Source organism: Acinonyx jubatus, unplaced genomic scaffold (assembly GCF_027475565.1).
Source record: "Acinonyx jubatus isolate Ajub_Pintada_27869175 unplaced genomic scaffold, VMU_Ajub_asm_v1.0 scaffold_26, whole genome shotgun sequence".
Lineage (NCBI taxonomy): Eukaryota > Metazoa > Chordata > Mammalia > Carnivora > Felidae > Acinonyx > Acinonyx jubatus.
This window is the reverse complement of record NW_026463945.1, coordinates 17,722-35,442: the sequence shown is the minus strand read 5'-3', so window position 1 is coordinate 35,442 and position 17,721 is coordinate 17,722.

Here is a 17,721-nt window from a genome sequence, read left to right as displayed (position 1 = left end):
GCATTATCAACAATAGCTAAGTTATGAAAAGAGCCCAAATGACCACTGACAGATGAATGGATAAAGAAGATATGGTATATTCATACAATGGACTATTACTCGGCGATCAAAAAGAATGATATCTCGCTCTTTGCAACCACGGGGATGGAACCGGACTTTATTAAGCTAAGCAAAATATGTCAGAGAACGACACACATCCTATGATTTCTCTCATCTGTCGAATTTAATAAAACTGATGAACATAGTGCAAGGAAAGCAAAAATAAGATACACACAGAGAGGGAGTCAGATGATAAGAGACTGTTAAATAGAGGGAAGAATCTCAGGGTTCCTGGAGGGTTACTGAATAGGGGTACGGGCTAAATGGGTGATGGGCATTAGGGGTGGACCTTGGGATGAGTATTGGGTATATTTTGTACTTGATGGATCACTAAATTCTACTACTGAAACTGTATTCCTCTATAAGGTAACTAACTTGGGCTTAAATTGTAAAAAGAAGAAATATTAAAAATAAGTAAAGAAATGTACCACCAGTCAAAAGAAAAGAATATTTAAATCAGGCTCTTGAGTGGAGAGGAAAGACTAAAAGTGTTACAGACAAGAAAGGATCAGAGAAAACATCAAGAAACAATGACAAAACAACTAGTAGAATGGGACTAAATATATACCTAGCAATAATCACTCTGACGACAAACGGACTAAATGCTCCAATCCAAAGACATTGGATAGGGCGTCAGAATGGACAAAACAAACAAACAAACAAGCAAACAAAAAACAATGTCTATCTAGATGCTGCCTACAAAGCCTTATTTGGACTGAAGTCTCCTGCAGATTTGTTATATTTTTTTAATTTTTTTTAATGTTTATTTATTTTTGAGACAGAGAGAGACAGAGCATGAATGGGGGAGAGTCAGAGAGAGGGAGACACAGAATCTGAAACAGGCTCCAGGCTCTGAGCTGTCAGCACAGAGCTTGACGTGGGGCTCGACCTCACGGACCACGAGATCATGACCTGAGCCGAAGTCGGCCCCTTAACCGACTGAGCCACCCAGGAGCCCCAGGTCTCCTGCAGATTTGAAGTGAGGGAATGAAGAAATATTTATCATGCCAATAATGTCAAAAGAAAGCCAGTAGCAATACTTATATCAGGCAAAATAAACTTTAAAACGGAGACTCTATTTTGGTACCCTTTGGGTAAATACCTAATAGTGACATTGCATGCACCCAATATTTATAGCAGAATTATCAACAGTAGCCCAGCTATGGAGAAAGCCCAAGTATCCATCAAGTGATGAAGATGTAAAGAAGTTGTGGTGTGTGTGTGTATGTATACGTATGTATATGCATATGGACATAAGTGTATGTTCATATATACACACATATGTATGTACAATGAAATATAACTCAGCTTCAAGAAGAATGAAATCTTGCCATTTGCAACGATGTGGATGGAGCTCGAATGTAGTATGCTACATGAAATATGTCAATCAGAGAAAGACACATATATGATTTCACTCATGTGGAAGTTAAGAAACAAAACACATGAAAACTAGGGAAGGAGCCAGGACAAGAGAAGCGTGGTAACAAACCACAGGAGTCTCTTAATATTAGACAAAAACAAAAGTGAAAGTTGATGGAGGGAGATGGGTCAGCGCTGGGCTAGACGGAGGACGAGTATTAAGGAGAGCACTTGTTGTGATGAGCACTGGGTGTTGTATGTAAAGGATGAATCACCGAATTCTACTCCTAAACCCGAGAATTCACTGTATGTCAACTAAGACTTAAATTAAAATACATACATACATACATACAGCTATAACAAGAGATGAAGACAGACACGATCTCATACTAAAGGGGACAGCCAAACAAGAAGATCCAATGATTGTAAATTTTGATGCACCCAACATGCGATCACCAAGTATACAAAACATTTAGCAACAACCGTAAAGGAACTCATTTATAATAATATGATGATAGTAGAGGACTTTAACACATCACTCACATCAATGGACAGAACCTAGAAACAGAAAGTCAACAAGGAAACAATGGCTTTGAAAGACACACTGGACCAGAAGCGTTTAAGAGATATATTCAGAACACTCCATACTAAAATGGCAGAGTACACATTCTTTTCAAGCATACCTGGGGCGTTCTCCAGAATTGATCACATTCTAGGTCACAAATCAGGCCTCAAGAGGTACCCAACGACAGAGATCAGACCAGGCATCTTTTCTAACCACAAAGCTAGGCAACTTGAAGTCAACCACAAAAAGAGGGCGGGGGGGGCCGGGAAGGCCACAAAAAAGGGGAGGTTAAGTAACATGCTACTAAATGAATGGTTCAAACAGGAAATCAATGAGAAAACACACTGAAACAAATGAAAATGAAAATACACTGGTAAAACCCTTTGGAATGCGGCAAAAGCAGTCTATGATGGAAGTATCTAGCAATACAAGCCTACCTTAAAGAGCAAGAAAAATCTCAAAGAATCCTAACTTACACCTACAGGAATGAGAAAAAGAGCAGCAGAAGGAAGGAAATAATAGAGTTTAGGGCAGAAATAAGGAATATAGAAACCAAAAAGACACTAGACCAAATCAAGGAAACCAGGGGCTGGTTCCTTGAAAGCAGTAATCAACTTGAAAACCTCCTAGGCAGACTCTTCACAAAGAAGACAGAAAGGACTCAAATAAATGACATCACAAATAAGAAAGGAGAAATGACAGTCAACACCACAAAAATACAATTAGAAGATAATATTATGAACAACTCTATGCAACAAATTGGACACTCAGAGAAAAATGGACAAATTCCTGGAAACACACACACTACCAACACTGAAACAGGAAGATACCTAAAACCTGAATACAGAAAGATACCCCATCAGTAATTAAAAAAATCTCCCCCCAACACAAGAGTTCATGGCCAGATGGCTTCATTGATGAATTCTACCATCCATTCAAGGAAGAGGTAATATGTATTCTCCTCGAATTATTACAAAAAGTAAAAAAAGAAGGAAAACTGACCAATTCATCGTATGAGGCCATCATTACCCTGATACCAAAACGAGATGAAGCCTCCACGAAAACCGAACACTGCAGCGGCGCCTGTGTGGGTCGGTCGGTTTACTGTCCAACTCTTCATTTTGGATGAGGACATTATCTTGCGGTACGTGGGTTCGAGTCCCACGTTGGGCCCTGCCATGACAGTGTGGGGCATGGCCAGGATTCTCTCTCTCCCTGTCTCTCTGCCCCTCCCTCACTTTTATGTACGCTATCTAAGGAAAGAAAGAAGCATTGAAAAAGATGTTGAAAAAATTTTAAATAAAACTGCAGAGCAATAGCCTGATGACTATGTATGCCGAAATTCTCATTAAAATACCTTCAAATGAAAGTCAACAATACATGGATAGCATCATTTACCATAATCAAGTGGGATATATTCCTGGGCTGCAAGCGTGGTTCCACATTCACATATCAATCCACATGCTGCACCACAGTAATAGAAGAAAGGGTAAGAACAATAGGATGCTTTCAACAGATGCAGGAAAACTATTGGATAAAATGTCACATCCATTCATGATAAAAACCCTCAGCAAAGTACATGGAGACTCAACCTACCTGCACATAATAAAGGTTGTCTTTGAAAAACCCATAGCTCATCTCATCCTCCATGGGTAAAAATTGAAAGTTTTTCTTCCAAAGTCAGGGACAAGATAGGAATGAACCCTCTCACCACTGTTATCCCACATAGTACGGGGAACCCTAACCACAGCACTCAGACAACAAAAAGAAATAAGAGGCATCCAAATCGGCAAGGAAGAAGTAGCACTTTCGCTGTTTGGAACTGACATGATAGGTTCTATAAAAAACATGAAAGGCTCCCTTAAAAATGGCTAGAATCGATATATGAATTCGACAAGTCACAATCTACAGAAATCAAGAAACATAGATGTGTTGAATTTCTAACAAATCATGAATTAACACAGAGAGAAAGTAAGGGATCCATCCCATTGACAGGCTCACAAATACCACAAGAAACCAGGAATAAACCTAACCCAAGAGGTGAAAGATCTGTACTCTAAAGGTTATGAAACACTGATGAAATAAATGGAAGAGGACACAAAGAAATGGACATACATTTCATGTTCATGGATGGGAAGCACAAAATACTGTTAAAATGTCTACACTCCTCAAAGCAATCTGCACATATACTGAAATGAAGTGTGATAGGGATATCACACTAACAAAAACATTTGTCATAGCACAAGAACAAATCATCTCAAAATTTGTATGGAATGACAAAGTCCCCAAACAGCCAACACAAACTTGTAGAAGAAAAGCAAAGCTGGAGACATCACAATTCCAGACTTTAGGTTATATTACAAAGCTATACTGATCAGAACAGTATGATCAGTATGTCCGTACTGAACAGTACTGACAAAACAACAACAAAAAATAACAACAACAACAAACTCATACGCATAGATCAATAGCATGGACACCCAGAAATAAACTCACACCTCTATGGCCAATTAATTCTCAACAAAGCAGGAAAGAACACCCAATGGAAAAAAAAGATAGTCTTGGGACACATGGGTGGCCCAGTCACGAAAGCATGTGATGGTGGGTTCAGCTCAGGTCATGATCTCAGGGCAGTGCAGAGCATGCGTGGGATTCTCTCTCTCCGTATCTCTCTGCCCCTCTTCTGCATGCTCACTCGCTCGCTCGCTCTCTCTCTCTCAAAATTAAATGCATAAATTTAAAAAAAGGCTCTTCAACATATGGTTGTGGAAAAACTGGACAGAAATCTGCAAAACAAAACAAAAACAACGGACCACTTTCTTACAACATACACAAAAATAAATCCAACATGGACAAAGACCTATATGTGAAACCTGAAACCATAAAAATCCCAGAGGATGACACGGGTAGTATCTTACTTGACATTGCCTGTACCAACGTCTTTGTAGATATATCTCTAGAGGTAAGGGAAACGCAAGCAAAAATAATGAGACTTTATAAAAATTAAAACCTTCCGTCACCAAGGAAATAATCAACAAAACGAAAACATCAACAGAATGATATTTGCAAACGACATCGGATAAAGGGTTAGTGTCCAAAATATATAGTTATACAGCACCCAAAACATGAGAAATCTGATTAAAAATGGGCAGAAGACACGAGTGGACATTTCCCGAAGGAAGACATATACATGGCCAAGAGACCCATGAAAAGATGCTCAACAATACTGATCTTCAGGGAAATACAATTCAAAAGGACAATGAGAGAACACATCACATCTATCACAATGACTAAAGTCAATGAAGGATGACACAGCAGGTGTTGCCAAGGATGTGGGGAAAGAATAACCCTCTTGCACTGTGGGTAGGAATGCAAACTGGTGCAGCCACTCTGGAAAACCACATGGAGATGTCAAAAAACACAACAAAACTGGAAATGGAAGTACCTTACAATCCAGCAACTTCACTACAAGGTATTTCCACAAAGAATACAAAATCTTCAAAGGGATATATTCACCGTGATGTTTACAGCAGCATTTTCTACAACAGCCAAATGACAGAAACTATCCAAGCACCCATCAACGGATGAATAAATGGAGATGTGGTCTATGGAAGGTAATATTATTTAGCCGTAAAAACATGAAATCCTGCCATTTGCCACGAGGTGGATGGAGAGAGAGAATGTTATGCTGGGCGAAATAAGCCTGTTGGAGAAAGACACATACCCAATGATTTCACTACCACATGGCAAGAAAACAAAACAAAGGGGTGGGGGGAGGAGACAAATGGACTCTTAACTAGGAAACAAACTGAGGAGTTCCACAGCGAGGTGAGGGAATGGGTGAAGCAGCTGATGGGGATTAAGAAGTGCACCTGGGATGAGCACCTGGTGACGTGTGGAAGTCTTGCTCTATATTGGACCCCTGAAACTAATATTACACTGTGTCTTCACTCAGTGGAATTTAAATGAAAAGATAACATAAGGTGAATGAGACTTACCTACCGGGATTTCTGTAGTGTTCAATCACTTCACTAGGTTGGAAAAATAACCATGAAATTTTTAAAAAAGCATGTATGATGTGTGGGACAGTTTGTGCCCTTACCTTGGTCGCTGGTTCCAGCAGGACTCGGAACATGGGTCCCAGCTCATTCTTCTGGAAGGTCGTGAGACGAGCATTTCATGGATCCACGTCCTAATTGAATGCAGCTCCCGAGCTCCTGAATTTCTGTTAGGGTTCCTTCCCGGAAACAAGCCTGGATCTGGAACAAACCATCGACTGCATCTATGAGGTGATGTCGTGGGACCCCGCCATCCACAAGTCCTTTAGTAAAATACGTCTTGTTCAAAAACTGTCCGGGAAGGGGTGGCATGACACACGGGAACAGCCCAGAAAATGCAAAGGCCTGTGCAGCTCAGCAACCAGCTTGACCAGGGAAGCCACCCGGCGCCCCCTCCTCAGCACTCAGTACAACAAGGCAGCTTCTCTCTGGCGACTCAGGAGATGCCACGTTGCTGCTAAGCTCCCAAGGTCTCCCCTGGGGCGGGTGGCAGAACCTGCTAGAAATGCAGCTCTGCTCTCTGTACTGAGGCACCAGCAGAAGCCTCAGTCCTCTGAGAGCAATCGAAGCCCTTCCTGCTCTGAGGTGCCCTGGGTCAGAAGAGCAGATGGTGCGCCCTCTGCTGGCTATCACTGCCCAGCAGAGGAACCCGCCCCTCGGGGGTCTGTGGTTCTTGAGCTCTCTCTGCTGGCCACCATGGGAATTCCTTCAATGTGGAAGGCCCTGGTTGCTCCACTGAGAGACCGAAGGTGCTCTGGGCAACTAAGCCTGTTCTCCTCGTTGGGAAGGTTTTAGAAACAGGGCCTGGGACACAAAATCTTTTCCTTCTCTTTCTTGTGAGTGAAGAATGAAACCGAATTTATTAACATAACGACATCATTTGTAATGTATGAAGCAATATTCACAGAAAAATAGACCACCGATTTACACATGCTGAACAAGAGGTGATTTTGTTTACCACCAAAATACTTATGTTAGATAAAGAACAGACACCTTTGAGAGAGAGAGATACCGGCATCCAGCTATGGAGTGAATGAATCCTAGGGATACAAGGGACAGCCAATGGAATGGAGTCAATCCTGTAACAATATTGTTGCATGCTTTCACAGGATAGCTACACTTGTGGTGGAGTACAACATAATGTATAGACATATGGAATGACTACAATGTATGCCTAAAACTAACAACAAATGTGTGAACAATAGTTCAATGAAAAATAGACATCCTTTACACTCTCTTTAATTTCTTCTTCTTTGCCAATAAACTATCCTTCCTGGGGCGCGAGGGTGGCTTAGTCGGTTAAGCGTCTGACTTTGAGTCAAGTCAGGATTTTGCAGTCCATGAGTTGGAGCCCCGCATCAGGCTCTGTCCTGAGAGCTCAGAGCCTCGAGCCTGCCTCATATTCAGTGTCTCCCACTCTATCCCCCTCCCCAGCTCGGGTTCTCTCAAAAAAAGAAACATTAAAAATGAAAAATCATTCCTCATTTAGAATCTGCGAATTTCCATTCATGCCAGATTCTCTAACATCACCTTCTTGGTGTTGAAAGCTTATCTGAAAAGTCACGAATAATATCTTTGATGACACATAGGTGACATATATATATATATATATATATATATATATATATATATATATATATATATATATATTTTTTTTTTTTTTTTTTTTTTACCAATATTACTAATCCACCTCTGTCAGGTCCAGACTGGAGGACCTGGTGGGAACCCAATGCCTGTTGCCTGGGTTCAGAACTTGAGGAAGGCCAGCTGGTGGGGGAGGGGGGAAATCCAACAGAGCCTGGGCAGTGAGGGAGATGGCCCTGGGACACCTCCCCACAGGGCAGGCTATGGAGTTTACCTTCCAAAGAGCAGCACATTGTCCCTCAAGACATCCCTCTCCAGGACAGAACGTGAGGCTGAACCTCACAATTCCAGAAGAAATGAGGGCTACCCATCTTTTCAATTCCAATGGCCTCTGCAGAACTTGGACCCAGGGATGTTGGAGTCTTGGGGCCATGGAACTCTGATGCCCATGATAGAAGCCCTTTCTGCCCCAGCACTCAGAGCCACTTCCTACATCCCCTCTCCCCTGGCCCATCTCACCGTGTCCACCTACCGGACCAGGTCTCTACTTTCCTTCTTGTACTTCCTCTTTGTCTCTGTTTCTCTCTAACCACATCTCTCTCTATTTCTTCCTTTCACTCTCTCGGGAGTGGTGTATTATACGGTGCTAAACTTTGTTCTTATACTTGTGAATATCCAATTTTCCCAGCACCAGTTATTTAAAAGACTACTCTTTTTCACTGTGTCTTATTGACTCCCTTGTCGAATACTAGGTGACTGTGATGCATGGGTTTAGTTTGGGCTCTCAATTTCTGTTCCATTGTCTTGTGTGTGTGCTTATGCCAGTGACATAATTGATTTCTTTGTGTTAGAATGACGCTTGAAATCAAGAAGGGGGATGCCCCCTGATTTGTTCTTTCTTGCATTGGCTCCATGGGGTCTTTTTGTGGTTCCAAATAAATTTTAGGATATGATTTTATAATTGCATAAATATTGCATCAGAGTCTTGATAGAGATTGCACTGAATCTCTAGATAGCTTTGGGTAATATGGACATTGTATCTGTATTAATTCCTCCGAAAGTTGGACATGGGATGGCTTTTCACTGACTTGTGTGTTCTCCCCTTTCTTTCACCCAAATTGAATTTCTTACATTCCTGCACACAGGTTTTATACTTTTCTGTAGAGAGATTTTCGTTTCCTTGGCTAAATGTATTGCTATAATTTTTATTGTTTTTGATGCTATTGTAAATGGGATTGTTTTCTTTACTTCTTCTTAGATAATTGGGTTAGTGTATAGGAATGATACAGAATTTGATACGGTGAGTTTCTAGTTTGGAACTTCACTGCATTTGTTGATTAGATATTAACAGGTTCTTTTACATTAAACTTTTTATTTCAGTCCTTTACCTTGTTTAACAAAAAACATGTTATTTGGGAACAGCTGACACACTATGTTACATTAGTTTCAGAGGAACAACATAGTCATTGGACAAATGTATATGCATTCTGCTACGCTAACACAGCTGTAGCTATCATCTGTCACCATGCATCGCTACTCCAGTACCATTCTCTATCTGCCCTATGCTATATCTTCTATCTGTGATTCATTCATTGCATAACCAGAAGCCTGCATCACCCAATCCCCTTCACATATCTAGGGGATCCTTGTCTTGTGCCTGATCTTAGGGGAAAATCTTTCACAATTACACTACTGAGTATGGCATTAGCTGTGGGCTTCACATACATGGCCTTTGTTATGTTGACATTTGACCTGTCTACACAGACTTTTAAAGAGATTTTTAGCACAAGTGGATACCAAATTTTCTCAGAACGCTTTTTCTGTGTCTATTGACATCATCACATGAGTTTCCCTTTTAACATGTATTTATTTACTTTAGTTTAAATGTATTTATGTATTTCTTTAAAATTCATATTATGAATTTTTTATTTAAATTCCAGGCGGTTAACATACAGTGTAATGTTAGCTTCAGGTAAAGAATGTAGTCATCCATCACTTACATACAACACCCAGTGATCCTCAATACTAATACGAGCCAAAGCCGTTCACCCATTTAACCCATCCCCCTATGCCACCTCCCTGGCGACGTCCATGAACCGAAACCTAACCTTAGGTAAGTCTCTCTCCCCATGGGGACCCAATTCCAACGTCTGACAACACCACGCGCCTGGGGTCCAGAAGCGGTGCAGGCTGACATGGCATGGAACCTGGAAGCTCACCATGTCGTTTCCCAGGCCTGCCTGCAGCTGCTCGAGAGGATTCCGGAGGCTCTTCGATCAGGGGCAGATTGACGTGTGTGGCCTTGCAGCCAAAGACGGATCCTGACCGACACCGTTCCTTGTGCCCTCAACTCAGCCCTTCATGGAGACCACTACCCTGCTGTGGGTTTGGAGCCTGGAGCTACTGGGAGCTAACCGTAACCCTAACCCTACCCCGAATCGCGAACCTCCACCGAAACCTAAGCCTGTCTCGATCCCTAACCATGCAATTGAGCCACTTTCTGGCATGGGCCCTCACGACAGACCGCGAGGGAGATAATGAGACTGGAGTCGCCTCGTGCCTGTGGACGTCCCTGGACTGAACCCTAACCATAGCTAAGGCTCTCTCACCATGGGGACCCAATACCAACGTTTAACACCACGCGCCTGGGGTCCAAAAGCAGTGCAGGCTGACTCGACATGGAACCTGGAAGCTCCCCATGTCGTTTCCCAGGCCCGGCTGCAGCAGCTCAAGGGGTTTCCGGAGGTCTCCTCGACCAGGGGCCGATTGACGACTGTGGCCTTGGCAGCCTAATACGGATCCTGACTGGCACCGTTCCTTGTGCACTCAATTCAGCCCTTCACGGAGATCACTGCCCTGTTGTGGTTTGGGTGCCTGGAGCATACTGAGAGCTAACCCTAACCCTAACCCAAACCCGATCCGGGATCTTCCACCAAAACCTAAGCCTGCCTCGACCATTAACCCTGCAATTGAGCCGCCTTCGGGCATGGGCCGTCACTTCAGCACTCGAGGTAGATCATGGGACTGGCGTCGCTTCGGCCTTGGCAACGTCCATGGACCTAAACCTAACCCTAGCTCAGGCTCTCTCCCCATGGGGACCCAATTCCATCGTGTGACAACACCACGCGTCTGGGGTCCAGAAGAGGTGCAGACTGACTCAGCATGGAAACGTAAAGCTCCCCATATCCTTTCCCAGGCCCGGCTGCAGCTGCCAGAGAGGTTACCGGAGGCCTCCTCGACCAGCGGCGGATTGACTGTGTGGCCTTGGCTGCCAAAGACGGATCCTGAACGGCGACGTCCCATGTGCCCTCAATTCAGCCCTTCGGGGAGACCACTGCCCTGCTGTGGTTTCACCGTCTGGAGCCTCCTGGGACCTAACCCTAAACGGAACCCTACCCCGAACCGAGACCCTCCACCGAAACCTAAGCCTACCTCGTTCCCTAACCGTGCAATTGAGCCGCTTTCTGCATGGGCCCTCACTTCAACCCTCTAAATAGATCACGAAACCGGAGTCGCTTCAGCCCTGGCGACGTCGGGGGCCTGAACCCGAACACTAACTAAGGCTCTCTACCATGTGGACCCAATTCCAACGTCTAACAACACCACGCGCCTGGGGTCCAGAAGCGATGCAGACTGACTGGGCATGGAACCTGAAAGCTCCCCATGTGTTGTCCCAGGTCCGGCTACAGATGGCAGAGAGGTATCCGGAGGCCTCCTCGACCAGGGGTGGATCGACGTGTGTGGCCTTGGCAGTCAAAGAGGGATCCTGACCGGCACCGTCCCCTGTGCCCTCAACTCAACCCTTCGGGGAGACCACTGCCCTGCTGTGGTTTCTGTGGCTGGAGCCTCCTGGGACCTAACCCTAACCCTACCCCGAACTGGGACCCTCCACCGAAACGTAAGCCTGCCTCCATCCATAACCCTGCAATGAGCCACCTTCTGGCATGGGCCCTCACTTCAGCCCTCCGCCTAGATCACGATATCGGAGTCGTTTCGGCCCTGGTGACATAACTGGACCGAACCCTAACCCTAGCTAAGGCTCTCTCCCCATTGGGACCCAATGACAACGTCTGACAATACCACACACCTGGGGTCCAGAAGCGGTGCAGGCTGACACGGCATGGAACCGGGAAGCTCACATGTCATTTGCCAGGCCCGGGTGGAGCTGCCCGAGAGGATTCCGGAGGCCTCCTAGACCAGGGGCCGATCGACATGTGTGCCCTTGGCAGCCCAAGTCGGTTTCTGACTGGCACCGACACTTGTGCCCTCAACTGAGCCCTTCTGGGAGACCACGGCCCCGCTGTGGGTTCGGCGCCTGGAGCCTCCGGGGAACTAACCCTAGCCCTAACCCTAACCCGTACCGGGCCCCCCAACGAAACCTAAGCCTTCCTAGGTCCCTAACTCTGCAATTGACCGCCTCCTGGCATGGGCCGTCACTTCAGCCCTCGAGGGAGATCACGAGAGCGCAGTCGTTTCGGCCCTGGCGGTGTCCCTGAACCGAACTGGAACCTAGCGAACGCTCAGTACCCATGGGGACCCAATTCCAACGTCTGACAACACCCCGCGTCTGCGGTCCAGACACGGTGCGGGCTCACGTAGCATGGAACCTGGAAGCTCCCCATGTCGTTTCCCAGGCCTGCGTGCAGCTGCACAAGAGGATTCCGGAGGCTCCTCGATCAGGGGCCGATCGACGAGTGTGGCCTTGGCAGCCAAAGACGGTTCCTGACGAGCACCGTCCGTTGTGCCCTCAACTCAGCCCTTCGGGGAGACCACTGCCCTGCCGGGGGTTCGGCGCCAGGAGGCCCTTGGGACCTAACCGAAACGCTAACCCTACCGCGAACCGGGACGCTCCACCAAAAACCAAGCCTGCCTCGATCCCTAACCCTGCAATGGAGCCGCCTTCTGATTTGGACCCTCACTTCACCCTCCAGGGAGATCACGAGACTGGAGTCACTTCGGCCCTGGCAAAGTCCCTCGCCGAAAGCTAACCCTAGCTGAGGCTATCTCCCCATGTGGACCCAATTCCAACGTCTGACAACATCACTCGTCTGAGGTCCAGAAGCGGTGCAGACTGACTCGGCATGGAAGCTGGAATCTCCCCATGTCGTTTCCAAGGCCAGCCTGCAGCTGTCCGATGAGGATTCAGGAGGCCTCCTCGACCAGGGGCGATCGACGTGTATGGCCTTGGCAGCCAAAGATGGATCCTGACCGGCACCGTCCCTTGTGCACTCAACTCAGACCTTCGCGGAGACCACTGCCCTGCTGTGGTTTCGGCGCCTGCAGCCTCCTGGGAGCTAACCCTGACCCTAACCCTAACCCGAACCGGGAACCTCCACCGAAACCTAAGCCTGCCTCGATCCATTAGCCTTGCAATTGAGCCGCCTTCGGGCACGGGCCCTCACTTCAGCCCTCAAGGGAGATCACGAGACTGGAGTCGCTTCGGCCCTGGCGACGTCCCTGGACCGAACCCTAACCCTAGCTAACGCTCTCTCCCCAAGGGGACTCAATTCCAACGTCTGACAACATCACTCGTCTGAGGTCCAGAAGAGGTGCAGACGGACACGGCATGGACGCTGGAAGCTCCCCATGTCGTTTCCCAGGCCCGGCTGCAGCTGCCCGTGAGGATTCCGGAGGCCTCCTCGACCAGGGCGGATCGACGTGTGTGGCCTTGGCAGCCAAAGACGGATCCTGACCGGCACCGTCCCTTATGCACTCAACTCAGCCCTTCGCGGAGACCACTGCCCTGCTGTGGGTTCGGCGCCTGGAGCCTCCTGGGTGCTAACCCTGTCCCTAACCCAAACCCGATCCGGGACCCTCCACCGAAACCTAAGCCTGCCTCGATCCCTAACCCTGCAATTGGGCCGCCTTCTGGCACGGGCCCTCCCTTCAGCCCTCGAGGGAGATCTCGAGACCGGAGTCGCTTTGGCCATGGCGACGTCCCTGGCCCGAACCCTAACCCTAGCTAAGGCTCTCTCCCCATGGGACCCAATGCCAACGTCTGACAACATCACGTTCCTGGAGTCCAGATGCGGGGCAGGCGGACTGGGCATGGAAGCTGGAATCTCCCCATGTCGTTTCCAAGGCCAGCCTGCAGCTGTCCGTGAGGATTCAAGAGGCCTCCTCGACCAGGGGGGATCGACGTGTATGGCCTTGGCAGCCAAAGATGGATCCTGACCGGCACCGTCCCTTGTGCCCTCAACTCAGACCTTCGCGGAGACTACTGCCCTGCTGTGGGTTCGGCGCCTGCAGCCTCCTGGGAGCTAACCCTAACCCTAACCCTACCCCGAACCGGGAACCTCCACCGAAACCTAAGCCTGCCTCGATCCCTAACCTTGCAGTTGAGCCGCCTTCGGGCATGGGCCCTCACTTCAGCCCTCAAGGGAGATCACGAGACTGGAGTCGCTTCGGCCATGGCGACGTCCCTGGCCCGAACGCTAACCCTAGCTAAGGCTCTCTCCCCATGGGGACCCAATGCCAACGTCTCACAACATCACGTGTCTGAGGTCCAGAAGCGGTGCAGACGGACCGGCATGGAAGCTGGAAGCTCCCCATGTCGTTTCCCAGGCCAGGCTGCAGCAGCACGTGAGGTTTCCGGAGGCCTCCTCGACCAGGGGCCGATCGACGTGTGCGGCCTTGGCAGCCAAATACGGATCCTGACCGGCACCGTCCCTTGTGCACTCAATCAGACCTTCGCGGAGACCACTGCCCTGCTGTGGTTTCGGCGCCTGGAGCCTGCTGGGAGCTAACCCTGACCCTAACCCTAACCCGATCCGGGAACCTCCACCGAAACCTAAGCCTGCCTCGATCCTTAGCCCTGCAATTGAGCCGCCTTCGGGCACGGGCCCTCACTTCAGCCCTCAAGGGAGATCACGAGACTGGAGTCGCTTCGGCCCTGGCGACGTCCCTGGCCCGAACGCTAACCCTAGCTAAGGCTCTCTCCCCATGGGGACCCAATTCCAACGTCTCACAACATCACTCGTCTGAGGTCCAGAAGCGGTGCAGACTGACCCGGCATGGAAGCTGGAAGCTCCCCATGTCGTTTCCCAGGCCCGGCTACAGCAGCACGAGAGGTTTCCGGAGGTCCCCTCGACCAGGGCCGATTCGACGTGTGCGGCCTTGGCAGCCAAATACGGATCCTGACCGGCACCGTTCCTTGGGCACTCAATTCAGCCCTTCGCGGAGACCACTGCCCTGCTGTGGTTTCGGCGCCTGGAGCCTGCTGGGAGCTAACCCTGTCCCTAACCCAAACCCGATCCGGGACCCTCCACCGAAACCTAAGCCTGCCTCGACCATTAGCCCTGCAATTGAGCCGCCTTCGGGCACGGGCCCTCACTTCAGCCCTCAAGGGAGATCACGAGACTGGAGTCGCTTCGGCCCTGGCGACGTCCCTGGACCGAACCCTAACCCTAGCTAACGCTCTCTCCCCAAGGGGACTCAATTCCAACGTCTGACAACATCACTCGTCTGAGGTCCAGAAGAGGTGCAGACGGACACGGCATGGACGCTGGAAGCTCCCCATGTCGTTTCCCAGGCCCGGCTGCAGCTGCCCGTGAGGATTCCGGAGGCCTCCTCGACCAGGGCGGATCGACGAGTGTGGCCTTGGCAGCCAAAGACGGATCCTGACCGGCACCGTCCCTTATGCCCTCAACTCAGCCCTTCGCGGAGACCACTGCCCTGCTGTGGGTTCGGCGCCTGGAGCCTCCTGGGTGCTAACCCTAACCCTAACCCTACCCCAAACCGGGACCCTCCACCGAAACCTAAGCCTGCCTCGATCCCTAACCCTGCAATTGGGCCGCCTTCTGGCACGGGCCCTCCCTTCAGCCCTCGAGGGAGATCTCGAGACCGGAGTCGCTTTGGCCATGGCGACGTCCCTGGCCCGAACCCTAACCCTAGCTAAGGCTCTCTCCCCATGGGACCCAATGCCAACGTCTGACCACATCACGTGCCTGGAGTCCAGATGCGGGGCCGGCGGACTGGGCATGGAAGCTGGAATCTCCCCATGTCGTTTCCAAGGCCAGCCTGCAGCTGTCCGTGAGGATTCAAGAGGCCTCCTCGACCAGGGGGGATCGACGTGTATGGCCTTGGCAGCCAAAGATGGATCCTGACCGGCACCGTCCCCTGTGCCCTCAACTCAGACCTTCGCGGAGACTACTGCCCTGCTGTGGGTTCGGCGCCTGGAGCCTCCTGGGAGCTAACCCTAACCCTAACCCTACCCCGAACCGGGAACCTCCACCGAAACCTAAGCCTGCCTCGATCCCTAACCTTGCAGTTGAGCCGCCTTCGGGCATGGGCCCTCACTTCAGCCCTCAAGGGAGATCACGAGACTGGAGTCGCTTCGGCCCTGGCGACGTCCCTGGCCCGAACGCTAACCCTAGCTAAGGCTCTCTCCCCATGGGGACCCAATGCCAACGTCTCACAACATCAGTCGTCTGAGGTCCAGAAGCGGTGCAGACTGACCCGGCATGGAAGCTGGAAGCTCCCCATGTCGTTTCCCAGGCCCGGCTACAGCAGCACGAGAGGTTTCCGGAGGTCCCCTCGACCAGGGGCCGATTCACGTGTGCGGCCTTGGCAGCCAAATACGGATCCCGACCGGCACCGTTCCTTGGGCACTCAATGCAGCCCTTCCCGGAGACCACTGCCCTGCTGTGGTTTCGGCGCCTGGAGCCTGCTGGGAGCTAACCCTGTCCCTAACCCAAACCCGATCCGGGACCCTCCACCGAAACCTAAGCCTGCCTCGACCATTAGCCCTGCAATTGAGCCGCCTTCGGGCACGGGCCCTCACTTCAGCCCTCAAGGGAGATCACGAGACTGGAGTCGCTTCGGCCCTGGCGACGTCCCTGGACCGAACCCTAACCCTAGCTAACGCTCTCTCCCCAAGGGGACTCAATTCCAACGTCTGACAACATCACTCGTCTGAGGTCCAGAAGAGGTGCAGACGGACACGGCATGGACGCTGGAAGCTCCCCATGTCGTTTCCCAGGCCCGGCTGCAGCTGCCCGTGAGGATTCCGGAGGCCTCCTCGACCAGGGCGGATCGACGAGTGTGGCCTTGGCAGCCAAAGACGGATCCTGACCGGCACCGTCCCTTATGCCCTCAACTCAGCCCTTCGCGGAGACCACTGCCCTGCTGTGGGTTCGGCGCCTGGAGCCTCCTGGGTGCTAACCCTAACCCTAACCCTACCCCAAACCGGGACCCTCCACCGAAACCTAAGCCTGCCTCGATCCCTAACCCTGCAATTGGGCCGCCTTCTGGCACGGGCCCTCCCTTCAGCCCTCGAGGGAGATCTCGAGACCGGAGTCGCTTTGGCCATGGCGACGTCCCTGGCCCGAACCCTAACCCTAGCTAAGGCTCTCTCCCCATGGGACCCAATGCCAACGTCTGACCACATCACGTGCCTGGAGTCCAGATGCGGGGCCGGCGGACTGGGCATGGAAGCTGGAATCTCCCCATGTCGTTTCCAAGGCCAGCCTGCAGCTGTCCGTGAGGATTCAAGAGGCCTCCTCGACCAGGGGGGATCGACGTGTATGGCCTTGGCAGCCAAAGATGGATCCTGACCGGCACCGTCCCCTGTGCCCTCAACTCAGACCTTCGCGGAGACTACTGCCCTGCTGTGGGTTCGGCGCCTGCAGCCTCCTGGGAGCTAACCCTAACCCTAACCCTACCCCGAACCGGGAACCTCCACCGAAACCTAAGCCTGCCTCGATCCCTAACCTTGCAGTTGAGCCGCCTTCGGGCATGGGCCCTCACTTCAGCCCTCAAGGGAGATCACGAGACTGGAGTCGCTTCGGCCCTGGCGACGTCCCTGGCCCGAACGCTAACCCTAGCTAAGGCTCTCTCCCCATGGGGACCCAATGCCAACGTCTCACAACATCAGTCGTCTGAGGTCCAGAAGCGGTGCAGACTGACCCGGCATGGAAGCTGGAAGCTCCCCATGTCGTTTCCCAGGCCCGGCTACAGCAGCACGAGAGGTTTCCGGAGGTCCCCTCGACCAGGGGCCGATTCACGTGTGCGGCCTTGGCAGCCAAATACGGATCCCGACCGGCACCGTTCCTTGGG